Source organism: Lemur catta, chromosome 14, assembly GCF_020740605.2.
Source record: "Lemur catta isolate mLemCat1 chromosome 14, mLemCat1.pri, whole genome shotgun sequence".
Classification (NCBI taxonomy): Eukaryota; Metazoa; Chordata; class Mammalia; order Primates; family Lemuridae; genus Lemur; species Lemur catta.
The window spans coordinates 62,865,644-62,884,578 of record NC_059141.1 but is presented as its reverse complement, the minus strand read 5'-3'; the positions used below and the strand labels follow the sequence as shown (position 1 = coordinate 62,884,578).

General features: G+C 39.7%; 1 long non-coding RNA gene across 2 annotated transcripts; it reads right to left on the bottom strand.

The window, feature by feature from the left end:
- Positions 1 to 1,886: 1,886 nt before the first annotated feature.
- LOC123649903 lies at positions 1,887 to 17,874 on the bottom strand. Of its 2 annotated transcripts, none has more exons than XR_006739184.1 (3): positions 17,861 to 17,874; positions 6,913 to 7,041; positions 1,887 to 2,182 (listed from the first exon to the last, which is right to left on the bottom strand). It is a non-coding gene; the product is annotated as an uncharacterized LOC123649903 (long non-coding RNA). The 2 variants fall into 2 exon arrangements; XR_006739183.1 differs by lacking the exon at positions 17,861 to 17,874 and adding an exon at positions 13,168 to 13,194.
- Between the last annotated feature and the right edge of the window lie 1,061 nt (positions 17,875 to 18,935).

The following is an 18,935-nucleotide window of genomic DNA, read 5'->3' as shown; positions in this document are numbered from 1 at the left end:
CTCAGCTGATATATTACCATGTTCTCAAAAGCCACTTCTACCAGTACTATTTTAATAAAGACGATCTGGGCTATAGTCCAATATGCCACACTATTTCATTATAGGAAAGAGGATATGAGCATTGATAGCTAATTGATTACAGTTGCTCCTCATTATTAGCCCAGAGTTCACTCCTAGTAGGACTGCTACCACTCAAGAGAGTATGTTTTAATTTTTAGATCGAAACTGCACTGCAGGGATAACTTTAGATTTCCTAGGACCAGAGTATTAGACTCGATACAGGTTTCACGATTAGAGGAAGGGAAGGGAAGAAAAGAGATGAAAACTAAGAAAATCCCAGAAATCATTTAAGGAAACAAACACAGTCCTAGAAACCATTTGGGACATTTTGGGGCATTCTAGTTATCAAAAAACCCAATACAGTTGCAGAGACCAAGCCAACCAAAGAGCTTATTTAGCATAGAGAAAGCATGTTTTAAAATGCTAAACTAGTGACATTCATAGATAAGGAAACACTAAATGCCCATTTTCAACTTTGAGTTTTGCCTTGGGCTGGAATGTTTTCACATGCTTCCAGGCAAAACGTAATAGAATTCTAATATTTGAAGAAAATCATCTGCTTATTGACAATATAACTTTCTTGAAACACCAAGAACATTTAGGATTCAAAAAGTCTCCAAAAATTTTCCCCTTCCTACATCTACATAAATACAACTGGTATTCTAAAATATTCTAAAACTTCAAACACTCTTCACAAGAAGTGTTGATCTGCTAAATTAACGAAAGAGAAAGAAATGAAAACAAAGCACTAAACTCTCAAGAATAAAAAAAGCTTCTTGACTCAGTAGTTTACAGTTCATATTTGGCTCTCTACTGAACATTTCTCTGCCAGTGAAATGGAGTACAGACAGTAACTTTCTGCAGTTGCTGATTTCAGGCACATCGACACTATTTTATTTTATTTATTATTTATTTATTTATTTTATTTTTTTACATTGACACTATTTTAAAGGCATCTCCAAATCATATGTAGTGAGTGTCTGAAGTTTCCAGGACGTAACCATCTAGTAAATATCTTGCTGTTACTCATTAGATAAACCTACTGCAACACGAGGCGTTCCTCGATTATCTGGGTTCAGGATTAAATATCCTGCATAATTTACTTAACAATATTTTTACCAATACTGATTTCTGTAGTCAATGTGCAGCTTAAATATGGAAATCCTCAGTATTTTATTTCAAGATAAAGTATTTCTGTCCTCCCATACCAAACAGATTAATCCTTTTTTTTCAGAATATTAAAACCTTAATAGTTAAAATTTCTATAAAGAACAAAGATTAAAACCTAAATGATAGTTTTCTATCATTTTAGACAGTCATTTAGGTTTTGGCCTTAGAATTTATATAAAATTCGTAGACTGGAGGTGGGCAGAAAGCACAGCAAGCAGACAAGTAACTTCACTCAAAAAAAAAAAAGAGAGAGCAAGCTGTCTATAAATGCTATCATGCACAATGATTATAAAGGAAATTAGGGAGAATGTCTTCTTCAAAGCTCCAACTTTCCCCATAAATATACTTTGTATTTACTGTAATGCTTACCTGGTCTCCTGCCAGAACAAATATTTTAATATAAAATTTAATAAATGGAACTAAACGTATTATGTCTAATTTAAAATTCTATATTGTGTAAACTATTGATATTAACATAATTGAGTTTGTAAACAATCCATTTGTAGAAGCTAACCTTAGACATCGTATTGACCCAAAATATCTAGTGGGGCTCATCTGCAAAATGAAGCATCAATGCCTGGAATTCATTAAAAGTGTTACATGTTTAATTTCTCCTGCCCTACAGCTCCATTGTCTCATAAAATTTTTCCTTTGATGTCCCCCACTAAAAGAATTAAAGGAATATTGTAATTGAAATGTCATCAATAATTCACAAGACCCTCCTCCACAGCAATACATCTGATGAAATATTAATTGAGCTCCACAGACTGACAGTCTGCAGAGGAGCACTTGCCTGTAATTTGAACCGCGAGTCCTGATCTTGCTGTAGCTCAGACCTGCCAAGAAGGCAATTATCTGGATGGTCTTGCCCAATCCCATTTCGTCTCCCAGAATTCCTCCTGCCTGCTGGCAGTGCAATTCCCACAGCCACCTAACACCTGTCTGCTGGTACCTACGACAACAAACACCAACAAGAAAAGAGAAAATGGCAAATCGTGGATAATACAGATCGTAACAGAAAGTACTCGTGAATTAATCATTTGGCTAGGTTCTGGTACCAGTCAGAGAAACATGCCGGATGTGTGTTTTACATGAGGATTATATTTATAAGGTCATACATTTTTGATCACCTAGGCATAAAATCAAAATCACAAATTTTTCTTTACAGAACGTTAGCACATTTCTAATTAAACTGATAGGGTAATTAGGGACTATCTCATTTCTTTTTCAACATTAGAAATAGCTTGGTAAACAAATATAAACTTATTATCTTTTATTCACTCTCTTTCTGGGAAAAAAATCCCAAATTTTTTTGTATATAAAGCTCCATTAATTTTTCCACAAAAAAGAGGCATTAACATTTATTTTTTCAATCTCAACTGCATCAAAAAGGCAGGAAGCAGACCACCACAATTTACAGCTTATACTGTTGAAAAGTCACTTGGTAATCATATTATCTTTTTATGAGAAAAATTAAATTACATTTTTTTTTTTTTTTTTTGAGACAGAGTGTCACTTTGTTGCCCGGGCTAGAGTGAGTGCCGTGGCATCAGCCTAGCTCACAGCAACCTCAGACTCCTGGGCTTAAGCGATCCTACTGCCTCAGCCTCCCTAGTAGCTGGGACTACAGGCATGAGCCACCATGCCCAGCTAATTTTTTTGTATATATATTTTTAGTTGGCCAGATAATTTCTTTCTATTTTTAGTAGAGACGGGGTCTCACTCTTGCTCAGGCTGGTCTCGAACTCCTGACCTCGAGCGATCCACCCGCCTCGGCCTCCCAGAGCTAGGATTACAGGCATGAGCCACCGCGCCCGGCCAAATTACATTTTAAAGCCATAAACAAGTGTAAATAATAGGGCTGCTCTCAAAATTAGTACATAACAGATGATTCTGTCATATTACTAGCAGAAGCAAAAAAGAACAGTTTAAAGACTCAACAGTACAAAAGGTCTTTTCAATATTTGAAAGCAGAAATTGATTCGGGAATTTTACCATCGGTACAAAAAGACCTTAGCTATGAAGATTTTAAATAAAGAATACAGGTCAAAGAGAAAGAATATATCCCCTCCCTCTTCCAACCAAAAGTAGGAATTGGTATTTTCCTTTCTCCATCAATGTCATGTTTAGTCTGTAACCTAAAAATGAAGTTTAAAACGGAACAATGCAAAAAACATTTCGAGGAGGAATGGTGTGAAGATTATATGCCAGGTTAAAAAATCTAAAGCAAAAACCACCAATGAAAGCCGAAGGACTTTTTTTTTTCCCAAAGAGAATATCAAGGCTGAGTTTACCTTGTTACTTCACCATTAACTCACCTTTAAAAAGGTGGTTTTGTTGTTTTGCTGCCCAAATATTTGCTATTTGGTACTTGGTATGTCTATCTAAAATCTCATTTTGGACTAGGGTTCTTGCTGAACTGATTTTAATTTCCTCTCCACAAATACGTCCTAATTAACTTTCTCCCAGTCTTTTGCAAAGCAATTCTAAAAGTTAGACTCTAGCCATAGCCACTACTACTAATAATATATGATCTCAGCTTTTGAAAAAGACATACTCCCAAAAGCTCTGCAAAAAAACTAATGTGTAATCAGTTTCTAGAATCACTAAATTCTGGTCAATTAACCTCCTTTTACTGAGGTACAGAACAACTATGGGACCAATTCCTTCTAGGCAGGGACCAAAAACCTCCCAGTGACCATGTTGGCATTTTACCACTACATCACACCGCCCACTTCCAACATGGGTCCAACAACTTTCTTTGTTTGGGGTGATCCACTTCATTAAAGTGAGGAGAATCTGGAAAGGAGCAATTGAGAAATTCTGAAAGGAATGGTAACCAGCATGGTATCCCAGGAGTTGGGGAGGGAATTGGGACATCTGGATTCGATGTGACCCAGGAGAGGCAGTAACAGTATTCCGGGTGTTTCCTCGTCTACAAATCTCATCTCCACTGGCTTCAAACAGCACATGATTTTGTGTTCACAAGAAGATGATTACCACTAAAAAAATGATTTAAAAAAATATTTACTAAGCAGTCCTGTAAGTCATATCTCTACATGGAAATCCTCAAAACTAGGGACAGTGTACAAAGATGGCAAAGAGGGGCTCTTTCTTTCCACCCATAACACATGAAGGCCCTCAGATGGCAGTCAAAGGAAATTCACTTGCACACTCAAAAGCACCAGCCACACTGCTGACAGGTGTGTTTTGATGGACAAGGAGTTAGGCCTGAGCTCTGCTTCCAGCAGTGCCACTGACCGACTCTGACCTTCCCAGTAATAAACACTGTAAACAATTACATGGTTTAAGTGAAAACATGTTATAGAATCTACTTTTCAAAACCTTTGAAAAGCATATAAAAATTACTCCTTAGGAAAAGTTAAAGATTTTTCTAAACTATTATACAACAATAAAGAAATTATTATATCCTGTTATCCCCAGGAGACTGAAGCATCACAACATGACCACGGATAATTGGTGTACCTTGCATTGTCACACTAACCCAAGACTGCACTTACTAGTGTGGCTGAAAGTAAGGCCAAAAGAATGATGTTTGTCATTTGACTGCTAAATTATACAGACCAATGCATTTGCTGGGCAAATTGGAGGTGGGGGGTGGGGGGGTGGGGGGAGGAGATGGAGGTATGACTACATGGTGAGTGCCAGGCGCACTGTCTGGGGAATGGACACGCTTGAGGCTCTGACTCAGGGGGATGGGCGGGACATGGGCAATATATATAACCTGAGCTTTTGTACCCCCATAATAAGCTGAAATAAAAAATATATATATTAACAAAAAAAAAAGTTAAACGTTATCTTGCAGAAAATAGCACTTAAATGGCTAATTGTACCTTCTAACTCCCTTGTGTACAACTACGTACCCTGTTAATTCAATTCCACAGAGTGCAATACACATGGTAAAAAAAGAAAAATATCTCTACAGTTTAAAATTAAATTGGCTGGCTAAAACTTCGTCATAAAAGAAAAATGGAGACTCTATCAATTCTATTAATTTTTTTCATACATCTGAAGAAAAGGAACAGAAGTTTTATGACATCTATAAAATATTTAAAATCCTGGTTATTGTAGAGATAAAAACAAAATACTTTCCAGGAATATGCAATTAATTAAAAAAACATGTATTTATATTAACTAGTATAGAGTTAATTATCAATACACTGAATCCTATACACTCGTAGTAAGCAAAGTTTGGTTCTATTAACTGTGAGATTTCTTTGCTAGAAAATCTGACATTTATACATAAATGCACACTTGACCCTTGAGGATGTTCGCTGTATCACTTCCTGTACATGCAGAAGTACTGTGCCTCTGTGAAATCAATTTAATCTATAATTGGGTAATCCTTTTGCTAGTTCAACACTGATACTATTTGGCCTATTCCTTAATAAGCAATCACTGTACAGAAAATGAAAAAAGTTGCCAATAAATGTTCTCTTTATTTACCTTTCCCTAGTTAATTTTCATTTGGGAGAAGCAATAAACAAAGTAGCCACCTCTCTGGGCTATTTTATCTGCAAAAATCACTAGAAATTCTGCTTTTACCTTCTGCATAGTTAGTTCTTCCTCTGCCCAGCTGTAGCAATCCAGCCATGTCACTTCACACCTTTAGGATATGGCTTCCTGTATGTTTAAGAGGTTAAAATAACTACTCTTCACCCCTCTACCCTCCCCAGAGAGAGAAAAATTAAAACTATAATATTTAATATAAGCTCCTTGAGAGGAACTACAAAGAGCACGCTGTTTTTAAGTAGACTTCCTCCACAAGCTTAGGACATGGCTGACAGCTGAATCTATGAAGGAGATTAAACTTAATCATCTCAAAGAAAGAAGTCTGCATCCTGCTCCCAACTACAAACTGATGATACAAAAGAGTCCTAGAGAAGCTATTTAATGGTTTAGCTTCCTACATGCATCTAAGAAGCCTTCCTAAAGCATCTTGTTAAGTAAATCCCTGGAGGGATGAGACTGAAAATGCTCCTCAGTATCTCCATTCATCACAGGAGACTGGCCAGCCCTTCCAGACCGTGAGCCTGCATCTGTCGACCAGGCAGCATCCGGTCATCTGTAACACTTGGCCACTTTACATATGAAACGTAGGCAGCTTCAAATAGCAACTTAATCCTCAAGGTGTTGCCTGTATCTTCTCTTTTGACATCAGAACGACATCTACATAAAATATTTAGATGTACATTTGGTAGGCTCGAACGTATTATACCCTCAGGTACAACACAAGACACTCAGAAAATAATCTCAAGTTTTTTACTTCCCTATAGAAGTAAAAAAAACACAAACCCTCCCCAATATTAATTTTAATATATTAAATTAATCTGATACAAGTTTGGCACCTTAAAATTACTAAGAACAAAAAATAATTATACACAGATGGCTTTTAAATGTGCTGCTTTTAGTCTGCTGAGATAGGTCCATACAGATTCATCAGTTCACAAGCATACCCAATGTGCACTTTAGTCAATTTATTATCATCTAATTTTAATGAACAGCATGTGGCTAAAATTTCATTTGACAGTGTCTGTTTTTGCAATAAATTGCTGCCAGTACGTTAAGGGCCTACAGGTAACTACTGTGTAATTCCTAAAATATTAATTTGCACATAATGGCTTGATGACAAATATAAAGAACTGATCACATGGCACATACTTGAAAAGCTTTTTGAACAGAAAGCCCGGCACTTTAAAACCTTCATCGAACTCGGCATCGCTTTCCTCAGAATCGTCTTCTAGTTTCAGACGCTTCTCTTTGTCCTGCAGTCTCAATTTATTCCATCTCCTACAATGAAAATAAAAATCATATTTCTGTTATTTTGGGTACAAGACAGGTTAAAATATATAGTTCCAGATCATGCACAGGAAACAACAGGCAAATCAGAATGGTCTTTCAGGTTTCTGCTGCCATCATTATCCGAAACACTAATATTCAAAAAAGAAAAATAGTTCTCTCTTCCTGCCTTCCCAATTCATTTCTTGTTTGAATTGTTATAGCTGCTCTAGATACATTTCTGTAAGGTCTCATTTCATTATCAAAACTACTTGTTCCTCTTCTGGCATACCCTAAGGGAGAAATTTCTCTGCTAGTTCCTAAGATATATGAACTTAGCTCTATAAAAGATTCAGGAAAAATTTCAACATAACTAACGTATCTCCAAAACAATACAGTATAATAAAAATAGATTTTATTTACTATTACTATTTCTGTGCTCAAGATAGTCATAGCATAAAACAGCATAGTACCTTGGACATAAAGCAACTTTTTGGTCAAAACCACTGTATCAGATCCACATTACTGATTACCCTACTAGGGGAGACATCAACAATATAAAAGTACTGATAGTTATACCACTGAGAAAAAAATGTGTTCACTGAATAAAGTCTAAGTTATGAATTTAGTAATATGATGCTTTTCAGATATAAAATGAGCGTTTATATTTCAGAAGGGAGTCACCATGTACATTTAACAGGAGAAATGTTGGTCATATAAACATGTGAAAGTCTTAGCAACACATCAAGGTTGTGGGGAAGATGCAGCCCCTAACCATAATGCATTCATACAACTATACAACTATAATGGACCCTAGTGTCATAAGTTTAAAAAAAATATGAAAGTCAACAGCCTCAAATTCTATTCACTTGGAAAATAAAAGGATGATTTTTTTCAGCATGCATACAAATGACACTCTGAATTTCACAAAATGGCGGAAATGGAATGAGACGATAAAACAGATAAATGCCTTCAAACTAAAAAGCTCACAGCAAGGGAATGAGAGCAGCAACATATAGAAAAAGGCATTTATTTGTCACTGACTATGCAAGAATAACAGAGAATGTCTGAGGGAAGGCAAGAGAGAAAATGAAGATAATACTGCACACCCTGCCTGGTTAGAGGCATGGTATATTTTCTAGCATCCACTGAAAAACCAGCAGAGGCCCAGCGCCAGAGTGACAGGCAACCTCCTCCAGGTAGCTGCTGGTGGATCATAAAGCACATCCTCTGATAAATTCTTGCCTTGCTGAAAATTTCAGCTCTTCAAAGTAACAAAAGGAAGGAGTAGCTGAAATTTATTTGTGATCAATAAGAAAGCACTAGTTGGTGATTTGAAACTGCACTGCAGCATAGTAAGAGAATGTATCAATAAGATCAATGAAGCACTGTTGGTAATTTCCAGAGAAGAACAGCAAATGGAAGAGGCAATACATGGCCAAGTCTAAGGAAATGGATATCATCTAACCATAAGGTTTAATATGTGATACTCTTTTTATATAAAAATTTAATGTCCTTTTCTGTGCTTAACTTCTAAAGGCAATCTCTTCTTCTATTAGTATTTTTCTCCCTTAAAAATTATCTCCACACAACTGACCAAATGAAGTATCTCTAGGTGGCTATAACAGTCTTCTGGGTTTCATGTCATTTACAAGTTCTGTTAAGTGCAGTGTTGTACAGCAATGGCAATTTTGCCCCCACAGCACCCCCCCCCAAGGTAACTTGACAATGCCTGGAGACATTCTTGGTTGTTACAACTGCGACTGAGTCTGGGGACAAACTACTACTAGCATCCTGCAGGTGGAGTCCAAGGATGCTGCCAAATATCCTACAACACACAGGTTGGCCCCTTCCCCTCAAGTAAAAAGCTATCTAGTCTCGAATGTCAATAGTGCTGAAGCTGAGAAACCCTGGCATGCAGGTATTCCTTACTATCAGAACTTAGAAACTGAAAAGATGCATACACATCCTCCTGATGCATATATCTGGGGTTTTTTTGTTTGTTTGTTTGTTTGTTTGCTTTGAGACAGAGTCTCGCTCTGTTGCCTGGGCTAGAGTGCCATGGCGTCAAGCTCACAGCACCTTCAAACTTCTGGGCTCAAGTGATCCTGCTGCCTCAGCCTCCAGGTAGCTGGGACTACAGGCATGCGCCACCATGCCCGGCTAATTTTTTTCTACATATATTTTTAGCTGTCCAGATCATTTCTTTCTATTTTTAGTAGAGACAGGGTCTCACTCTTGCTCAGGCTGGTCTCGAACTCCTGACCTCAAGCGATCCTCCTGCCTTGGCCTCCCACAGTGCTAGGATTTGATGCACGTATCTGAACTCTTGCTACTCACTCTGAAACTTAGCAATCAAGCAGTTTCAGGTAAGATATTCCTCAGTATCCAAATCCTACTCTCTGAACCCAGAACCAAAGGTCTGCATTAAAAAAAGGATATTTTAATTTAGCAAATTTGTTGGCAATGTGAAACTTGGAAAAATCATGAAAACTGTCATAGCCATTTGAAAACACTTCATTTTTGCAATTTCTCAAAGGTAATTTTACAAGAAGAAAAATAAAAACACCAGAAAATATGCGCTTTAAAAGTTTGGCACAACAAGATCATTAAATATTTTACATACAGTAGTAACAGATATTAAACTTCATTGATAGACAATGGCTATTTCCTTAGGCTTAGCCAGTAAATCTTTGTGGCTGTTAAATTTCCCACCACATCAAACTGCATAGACAGGGTTTCAGCTTCCTCCTCCTCCCCCCCTCCTAAAATATACAGGCATCATGTCACCACAGAACTCAGCACCTAGGAAACCACATAAGCCACTACAGAAACGATTGCATTCCAGCGCCTTCCGCTTCATAAAGAAAGATGAAAAGGGCCAAACATTTATTCAGTTTGGCTAAAGGATGACTAAAGGTGGTGGGGAAAAATCATTATTGCTACAAGTATTTGTATCATTGTGAAGACAAATTGCCCCAGTAGAATCATATACACATAATAAAGACAGAAAACACCAGGGTTATAAAACCACATGCATATGTGGCTCTGGCTAAGAGATTCTTCTGTTACATAAGCAATACTTCCTCATGTGGCTTGCAGCCAAAAGACCTGACCATCTGACGAGGGCCACGGAAGCAGCACAGCATGAAGGTGCTGGTCTACAGCAAGTACGGGAGGGCACAGCACACTGGGGGCATGGAGAGGTGAGTTCATCTGCACACAGAAACATGCCTTCCCCATCCTGGATACTGCCAAGAACCTCAAAGGTGCTCTCTTTAGCATGTTTAACCAGCCTGTCCCGTAGCCCGGCAGGCTGTGCAGTCTGTCTGGCCAGCAGATGCAAAGCGGGATTCTGTGCTATGAACACACTGGGTTTGACATATAGAGAGATGCAGGCCTCTCACAAAAGTCTGGGCTCAGACTGCTAGAGTCAAATCCTAGTGTCATTTATTAGCTCTTCAACCCTCAACAAGTAGCTTAACTTCATCAGCATCTAAGTTTCCTCCACTGTGAGACTGCGGGAACTACAGCACCTACCTTCACTGGGTTTGGGAAGGATTAAATGAGGTGTCCCGTGTAAAGCACTTAGCAAAGAGACTAGAATATAAGAAATGCTTAATGAATATAGTATTATAATCATATACACTTACTGAAATCCTGACAACGACCCTACAGCAGATACTACTACTATGTTCACTTAAAGCGGAGGAAACTAGATAGATAGATACATATATATACATATATATATACACACACACATATATGGCCCAATATGATCAGCATGTGATAATGTAATGCACCATGAATGTTTCACAGAAATACACGAACATTTATCTTTGAACAAAAACTGTGACAGTTTACCAAATGGATGCTCAGTAAATTATTATGAATGGTACGATCACCATATCGGTAAAGACATCTGGCCTTCAGAAGGCACCTGCTGTAATATCCCAATTTAAAAGTTCTGTCATGAATTTGTAAACAGTAAACTGCCATGAGTATGACAGTCTTTTGTATGATAGTAACAAAAATAGCTACAGATGACTTAAAATTGGTTAGGAGTGGGTCAAAGTTAAGATCTGGGCCCAAGTGAGCTGAAATCTTAAGAATTAGAAATGGCCCCCAAATTTAAATTCAGTTATCTCCATAAATAGGGCAGTTAACTAAGAAAAAGCAGAAGGGGGCATTAACTAGTCCAACATTTACCTTTTTAGAAAAGAAATCACTTTCTCATGTTCTCTATCCTCTCATTTTAAAAAATCCACACATGTAATAGTCACAGCTGCAGCCACATAAAACGAAGTGGGCATGGTGTTCACTGGCCAAGTTTCCAACCCCTCACACGATTGCCAGATTCAGCCTGCCATCCACTCCACTGGCAGCCACTTACAAGAGAAGCCAGGAACAAACATAAACCTACAATCCCAGTCAGATGCAGGCAGAGAAAACACTCCCAGCTTCCCTACACTCATGCTGGAATGAGTACCTGGCCCAGGCTGTGTGGCCTGGGGCTGACACTGCAATGATCATCTATCAGAAGCACGTCGGACCTAACAGAACCAGTTGAACTCTACCAGGAACAAGGCATCCTCCAGCTGGAACCTGCTGGCATGCCTTGTCAATAGAGGAACCCTAAGAATACACCTGAGAACCAGCTGCCACCATTTAAAGTTAATTTATCTCAGAAGAATTTCCAGTATTCCCAGGATGTTCAAAATACCTAGGTGGAAAAACACAGCTATCTACCACTGTGCCATACCAGGCACACGGCCACATCCCTGTGCACCTGCATGTCCTGCACTGCCCGCAGGCTCCCCCCTCAACACACACATCCACACACTCAGCAGACCCTTCAGAGCTTCACTCAAAGAACACCCCCGCTCAGGGGAACGTTCCCTGGCCAGCCAGCCTCAGGCAGCCTGTCTTTCAAGGGCCCTCCCAACGCCATGACATCTTGGGCACACCTGGGATCTCTAGGATAGTGCCCATCAAGCGAACGCCCTCCTCATGGCAGACGTTCAGTAAGTACTGAGCGTATGAATGGTGGAAGTTCAGAATAGGGCTAGGGATAAGAAAGACACAGAAATAGAGAAGTGTGACTTGAAAATGGTCAAAGTGGGTTATCCAGAAATGGGTTCTAGAAACTTTCTGATCTATCTCATTTAGACCTACCTCCTGCTGCATTTCCTAATACTTCTACCTGTATGACTTTAAGGCTCTACTCCTAGTTCTATCCACTGGATAAACATGGTTAAGGTCCACTGGAAAGAATGACCCACAACAGAGTGCAAATGCAACCTCAGAGAAATTCTTAATTTAGAATCTTAGAAAAAAGAGGAGAGGGGAAGCTCATTATTTTGAATACTTAAAAATAAACAAAATATAAACTGTGTAAGTTTTTTTCAAGTCTGAGCTCCACGTTTTGGGTTCACCAGTGAGTCCACTTTGTAGCGAGACTAGTTCTCGCACACCAGCCGAAGGGAAGAATCAGGAACCCTGGTTTGGCCGCAGTTTCCAGGACCAGGTAGGACAGGGTAGGCAAAAGATCCAAGTTCTTATGAAAGAATTCTTCTTATAATAGGAAAAGGGGATTTTAAATAGCCCTAAACTATATTTACATTACTAGGAAGAAAGTAATTTTTTTGATGTTCCCTCCTTCATTTTTTTTCTTTAATCCATACATGTAACAGGCACAGCTGCAACCAAATAAAATGAAGTGTGTTACTCATTGGGCCATATTCTAATTCCCAAAGCCCCTGTCAGGCTCTACACCAGGAGGAGGCCACAAGACGAGAACCCAGCAATAAATACACATTTAAGACACCCACAGAGAAGTGAAAATTGGAGGTAGGCAGAAGAGGTGCATTACGGCCCTTTAACTGGTAAGGGGAGGCCCAAACTTTAGAAAATGTCATTTAACATTGCTGAATATGCCTCCTTGCCCACAAAATGGGCCAAATAATGGGTTCTTATGAGGACTAAATGAGATAGTACATGTAAAACATGCTTTGGAAACTACATAAATATTAGATACTATCTTACAATTGTTGGCAGGAGATTACACAATAGAGTAAAACTGAGAAATTTTAGATAATTACAGATTAAATGTGAATTAAAAAACAAATAATGAAACACCTCTTCCAATCTTGAGCAGGCAGGCAGTCCAGTTCCACCCCCAAGCACAGCAGACCGTCATGCTACCCCACGCCACACTGGTCAGTTAAGATCGACAGGACATCCTGGTCATGACATCCTACCACGCAGAGCAGCACGGGGTCTGGAAATCAGGCCATAAGAGAACACACTGAAGAGATACAAGACAAAGATCTGACACATCTGCCTGAGAATAGACCCGTGAGGAACCACAGTGTAATCCTGACCTACCTACTTAGAACCAAGGAGTAGGTTGTGAAGTCTGTCCCCTGAAAAGATGTCTAGTGCCCCCTAGTGTGTTCAAAGGAGAAATTTTTTTTATTTATCTCCAAACTTGATAATGTACTTACATTCATACAGACATTTTATCACTAAGTGGGCCTTAATCTTAACAAAAAATGTATGAAAGGAACAAAAAGTATAACATCAGCAAAACAAAGTTTACCATAGCTGATGATCTGGCTATGCATACTATAGGCTGAGTATCCCTTACCTGAAATGCTTGGGACTAGAAGTGCTTCAAATTACAGATTTTGGAATATTTGCATATACATAATGAGATATCTGGGGGATGAGACCAAGTCTAAAAACGAATTCATTTATGTTTCATATACATCTTATACACATAGCTTTAAGGTAATTTTTTACGATATATTTAATAATTTTGTGCATGAAGCAGTTTTGACTGCATTTTGACTGAGATCTGTCACATGAGGTGAGGTGTGGAATTTTCCACTTGTGATATCATGTTGGTGTTCAAAAATTTTCAAATTTTGGATCATTTCAGATTTTGGATTTTCAGATTAAGGATGGTGAACCTGCAATATCAATTGTTCCACTGCCTTTTATTTGAGAAAAGAGGTCATTTTTCTTATCTATCAATATTTACAAGCTCTTCTTCATGGTCCTCAAAGACCCTCTTTTCAAGCATCTTACTGGCTTGACAAAATCCTTTTCATAACTGTTTTAGTTAGTGAGCATGTAAATAACAAGAACAGCTAACATTTACTGAGTGACTGATATATGTCAAATATCTTACGTGTATGATCTATTGTAATCCTAGCACCCTTGAAGAAGGTACTACTATGATCCCATTTTACAGTTGAGAGACATGAGATCTCTTAACTATGAGGTGAGGCTTTGGCATTTTGATCCCATGGCCTGTGTGTCTAACCCCTACGCTATTTATTGCCTCCTTAAGTAAAATTAGCTAGCTCGGAACAAGTTTTGTTTTGAAACTATACATACTTACGTACATGTATGTTTTTAAGTTGAGTAGAAAACAAATAGTCATTAACAGCTGACAGTTACTGATGCTCACTGTGCGTTGGGCACTATTTTAAGTATTTCATATTTATTGTTAATAATTCATTCAACCCTAACAACCCAGTGAGAGTAACTATTGTTATTCTTTTTTGTTTGTTTGTTTGTTTTACAGCTAAAAAAAAAGGCACACAGGGAGAGATAAAGGAGGCTGCTCGAGATTGCCAATGAGTTAAGGTAAAGATTCAAACTCAGATAATCAAGCTCTCATCTATACTCCCATCTGTTCCAAAATACTGTCTCTCAAAAAGTATTTTCCAAACTCCCTAGAAACCCACCTCCCTTCCCTCACAGCGCCAGCCAAAGGGTCAAAAATCACCTCTTTAATTGCCACATAATGAAAACAATTGTACAAGAGCAAACCAAATTCTAAAACTTCAAATTTTGTCTTAAAAAATGTCAGAGCCAAGGTTTTTAAAAGAAGGGAAAGACTGCCTTCATTTTTGTACGATAACAACGCCTTCCTCACATCAATACTGTGCAGATAAGACAAAACTCACTCTCCACTAGACACCTGCAAACTTTTCCACGTAACGGTAAAATAAATTTAGCAGTTCTTTTAACTACAGATAATCTGGGCTGAATAATCACATAAGAAATATTTAATATCAGACAAATTGATGTACATAACTGCCTGTACCAACCCTCAAAAGGGACAAAATAAACCTATTAATGGGAATTATCAAATATTAGTAGCCTGAGATCATATATTAATCAAACGAAGATGCCCTCTCCAAAATTTCAAGGAAGTCACCTGTAGAGGTGCTTAAAATTCAAATTGACCTTACCGCTCTGTCTTTTTATTTTTGTTGCAAGTGTCACTGAGCATAGAACCGTTTAAATCTGCATTGTCTGCAAGGGAAAAGCCACACATCACACAGTTAAGTCATTCTTAACAGAGAGTGAAATTTCAACCCAGGATCATTCTCCACTTAACGCAATATCCATGAAAGAAATTCTACAACAGAAGCACAATGAGTACAATTTGATTTTTAAAAATATATTCAGGCACCAAGCTGGGTATTTAAAATATAGTTTGCATTTCTGTAGTGCCATAGGTTTTCTATTTCAGGCAGCTAAGAATCCCTTACAGATTGGTCTAATTTGCTAAATTGAGGTACTTGGTGTTTTACTTTTCTTATCTGCCTCTTTATGGTCTATCTGGCTGGACTTAATTGGCATGCATGAGTAGATGAAATACCCTCAGTTAGGAGTGTAGATCTCACAGAGTAAATTAAGATTGATGTGGACAATTATGCACTTATGCATGGAGCTGAGAATGAAAGGTGTGTGCAGAGCAGGAAGCAGAATTAGTCTTCATTTGTGTCTCAGCTTTGTCAATGTGCTCCCTAAGAAAACATCCTTAAGGAAGTAAATTTTTTTTTCAATTTCAAATACAGATTCCTAGAAGAAAAAAGGAACAAGAAGAACAACAACAGCGACATGGGCTTATTTCTAGAAAAAGAAATGAACTCCCAGAAAGAACACTCTTCAAATTATTGCATTTAGGTTTCTGGATCAAATCTAGATTAAACTTTTATTAAATTTGGATTTTCAGAGGTTTTTTTGGGGGGGGGGTTAAAAAAAAAGTACAAGCAAATCAAGCTCCACAATTTAAGTTGGTCTTTGCTTAAGCATGGCGTAAAATTGCTGAATGCAACAGGACAGACAGAACCATCCCCGTGCAAATAGGCTTTAGGCAAAAGGAAGAGACACAGGCTCAAGGAAGACAATAACATGGAGGCAGAGAGACTGGGACAGCAGTGGTTCTGGAGGCGAGACCCTTAGCAGCATTACAGGCTAGGAATAGGCAACCCAGGTGGCATGGAGTTGGTCTCCGTCAATGAGGGGAGAAACCAGTCACCAAGGCAATGCTTGTGTGTGTCCACTGCAGCAAAACAACCTGCCAGATCATTCTCACAGCCCCAAACCACCTTCAGACCTGTTCTCTGGACTCTTCCACGACTGCTGCCTGGGGCAAATGACTTCATCTCTCTGGGCTCAAGGGCCTATCTCCTAGCGGGTGTGAGGATTAAACCAATTAACCCATATAAGGGGAAGCAGTAAGCCTGGTAGCTGTCCTTGTGTGTACACACTCCCCCTGACCCACCTGATGCCACCCTTGCTCAGGCCACGGAGGCCTCCGACTTTCCAAATCCACAAGACTCTGCAACATTTATCCTACCTGGCTAGATCCCTCTCAGCATCGGAAATGCCAACAGCCTGCCCCTTCTCAGAACTGTGCATGTGAACAACCAAACCTCCAACCAGGATCCAACCGGCCCCTGGCACAGAAGCCCAGTGCTCAAGGGGGCAGACAAGGAAGAAAGTTATTTTCCCAGATGATTAAGCCTGAGAGACTATTACAAGGCATTTCGTAAGACAATGAAAGGAGTGGAGTCTTTATCGGCCTTTTTTAACTCAAAATTATTCATGTAAAATAAAGTAAAAAATGAGACACAAGAAAAAACCCCTTTAGGATCAAAAATGTATTAAAAACACACAATCGTGCAGGGCACATCAACAGGGATCAAGACTACAGACTCAGGTTACATCAGACCAGGTAAATTCTAGCCCCATCCACACCATACTTGTCAGGTCTCCTTGACTCCTGAGCCATCTCCCCAAATCCTCATCCAACTCCCAGATCCCAGGCTTGCCTTTTTGGTTTGGCTTCCAGTCCATGGAAGTGGAGGCAGCTATGTGTTGATTCCTGGCACCACCCCGTGGTCATACCTAGATACTGCACCTTCCACTCCATCCCACAAATGGAAAGAAACACATTCACACAGCCCTGCCCAACTTCAAGCTCAGCTCTACCTCTTAACAGTGAGAGGGGAGCCAGGCGCAGAGGCTCATGCCTGTAATCCTAGCACTCTGGGAGGCCGAGGCGAGAGGATCGCTTGAACAAGAGTGAGATCCTGTTTCTACTAAAAATAGAAAAAACTAGCCAGGAATCATGGCGCACACCTGTAGTCCCAGCTACTTGGCAGACTGAGGCAGGAGGATCACTTGAGCCCAGGAGTTTGAGGTTGCTGTAAGCTAGGCTGACGCCACGGCACTCTAAGCGGGATGACAAAGCAAGACTCTGTCTCAAAAATGAAACAAAACAAAAGAACAGTGAGAGGGTGGGCAAGTTGATTAACTTGGAAGGGCCATGATTACAACAATGTAAAGATATGTATGCACAGGGTCAAAGACTGGAATGCCACTGAGAAACATAAAAAATATAGGGAGTCTTTTTAATCTTATTATATCATATTTTCACAGTCAAAACAACAGGGACTCATCAGAAGTGCTGAAAGGTGGGGTTAGGGGGAGCCTTCAAAGCATCGGTGGTACCAACTCAAACCTGTTTCAGGCTGTGATCTCGGCAGCTTATCCCAGCATCATCTGAGAAGACCCAGGCACCACCTGCTGAAGAGTCTGCTTCTCAACGCTCTGATGGTCTTTGCTGATTGGGGGTGGGGTGGGTTGGGGATTTATCCCGGAGGCAATTATTTGCTGACTTTGGGCTAAGTAGAGAAAAAAGCATTATGTTCTCAAACGCCAACATCCTTACCAACAATTCTTTCAATCGCCCCAAAGGTCTCCTAAATGGGAACATAGTTCTTTCCAAACAAGGGCTCAGGGCAGTGAAGAATGCCACCAACCTCCGGTCAGGATCAGGGGAGCTTAGGCAAAGCACAAGTGCCATGCCTGGCTTCTCCCAACCCTGACTGCACCTCCGGCTCTCCAGGCCGGAACCCAGGCCCCTGCATGCTGCAGATGCTCCCCGAGCAATTCTGACGCAGGCGCCCGAGAAAAACCAGACCACCCATGGCATACAGCACTTAGCTGAGGCTCCCCTCCAGGCCCCTCCTATGTAAACACAATTGTACAGATAGAAGAGGAGTCTAGAGAAACTGATACATAAACAACATCAGCCAAAAACTACAGCCTCAGAAAGGAAAATTAAGATCGACTCATATACATCCAATAGTTTCCGCCAGTACATCAGAATCACCTGAGAAAGCTTTTTAAAAGTACTGCCCCATAGGCCTTACGCTAGCATCTCCGGGGTGGGGTGCCCAGTGGTTCTACAGCATCAGCTGTGGGCTGGAAGCTCGGCTTTAGTCTCTGCTCACTGCCAAGGAAGTACAGGCTGTGAGGTTCGAGGCTGGCAACTTAAACGATAACGGCTGGCAAATGGAAACAAGAGCCTAAGGAACGGGTTTAAGTCAAATGATAAATGCTAACCTTAGTACTGCCACTGAGGAGAGACAAAACTTCTTTGCAAGTGTGACCTCTCACTCACGATGCAACCTGATCTATATCCCCTGTAAAGCAGAGAGAAAGGGCAAGGCCAGGATGGCTCTACTGCCAGGGCACTCGCCTGCTTCATGAGGATGCCTGCCAGCTCGGCTGCTGGGGATTGTACACAGGGA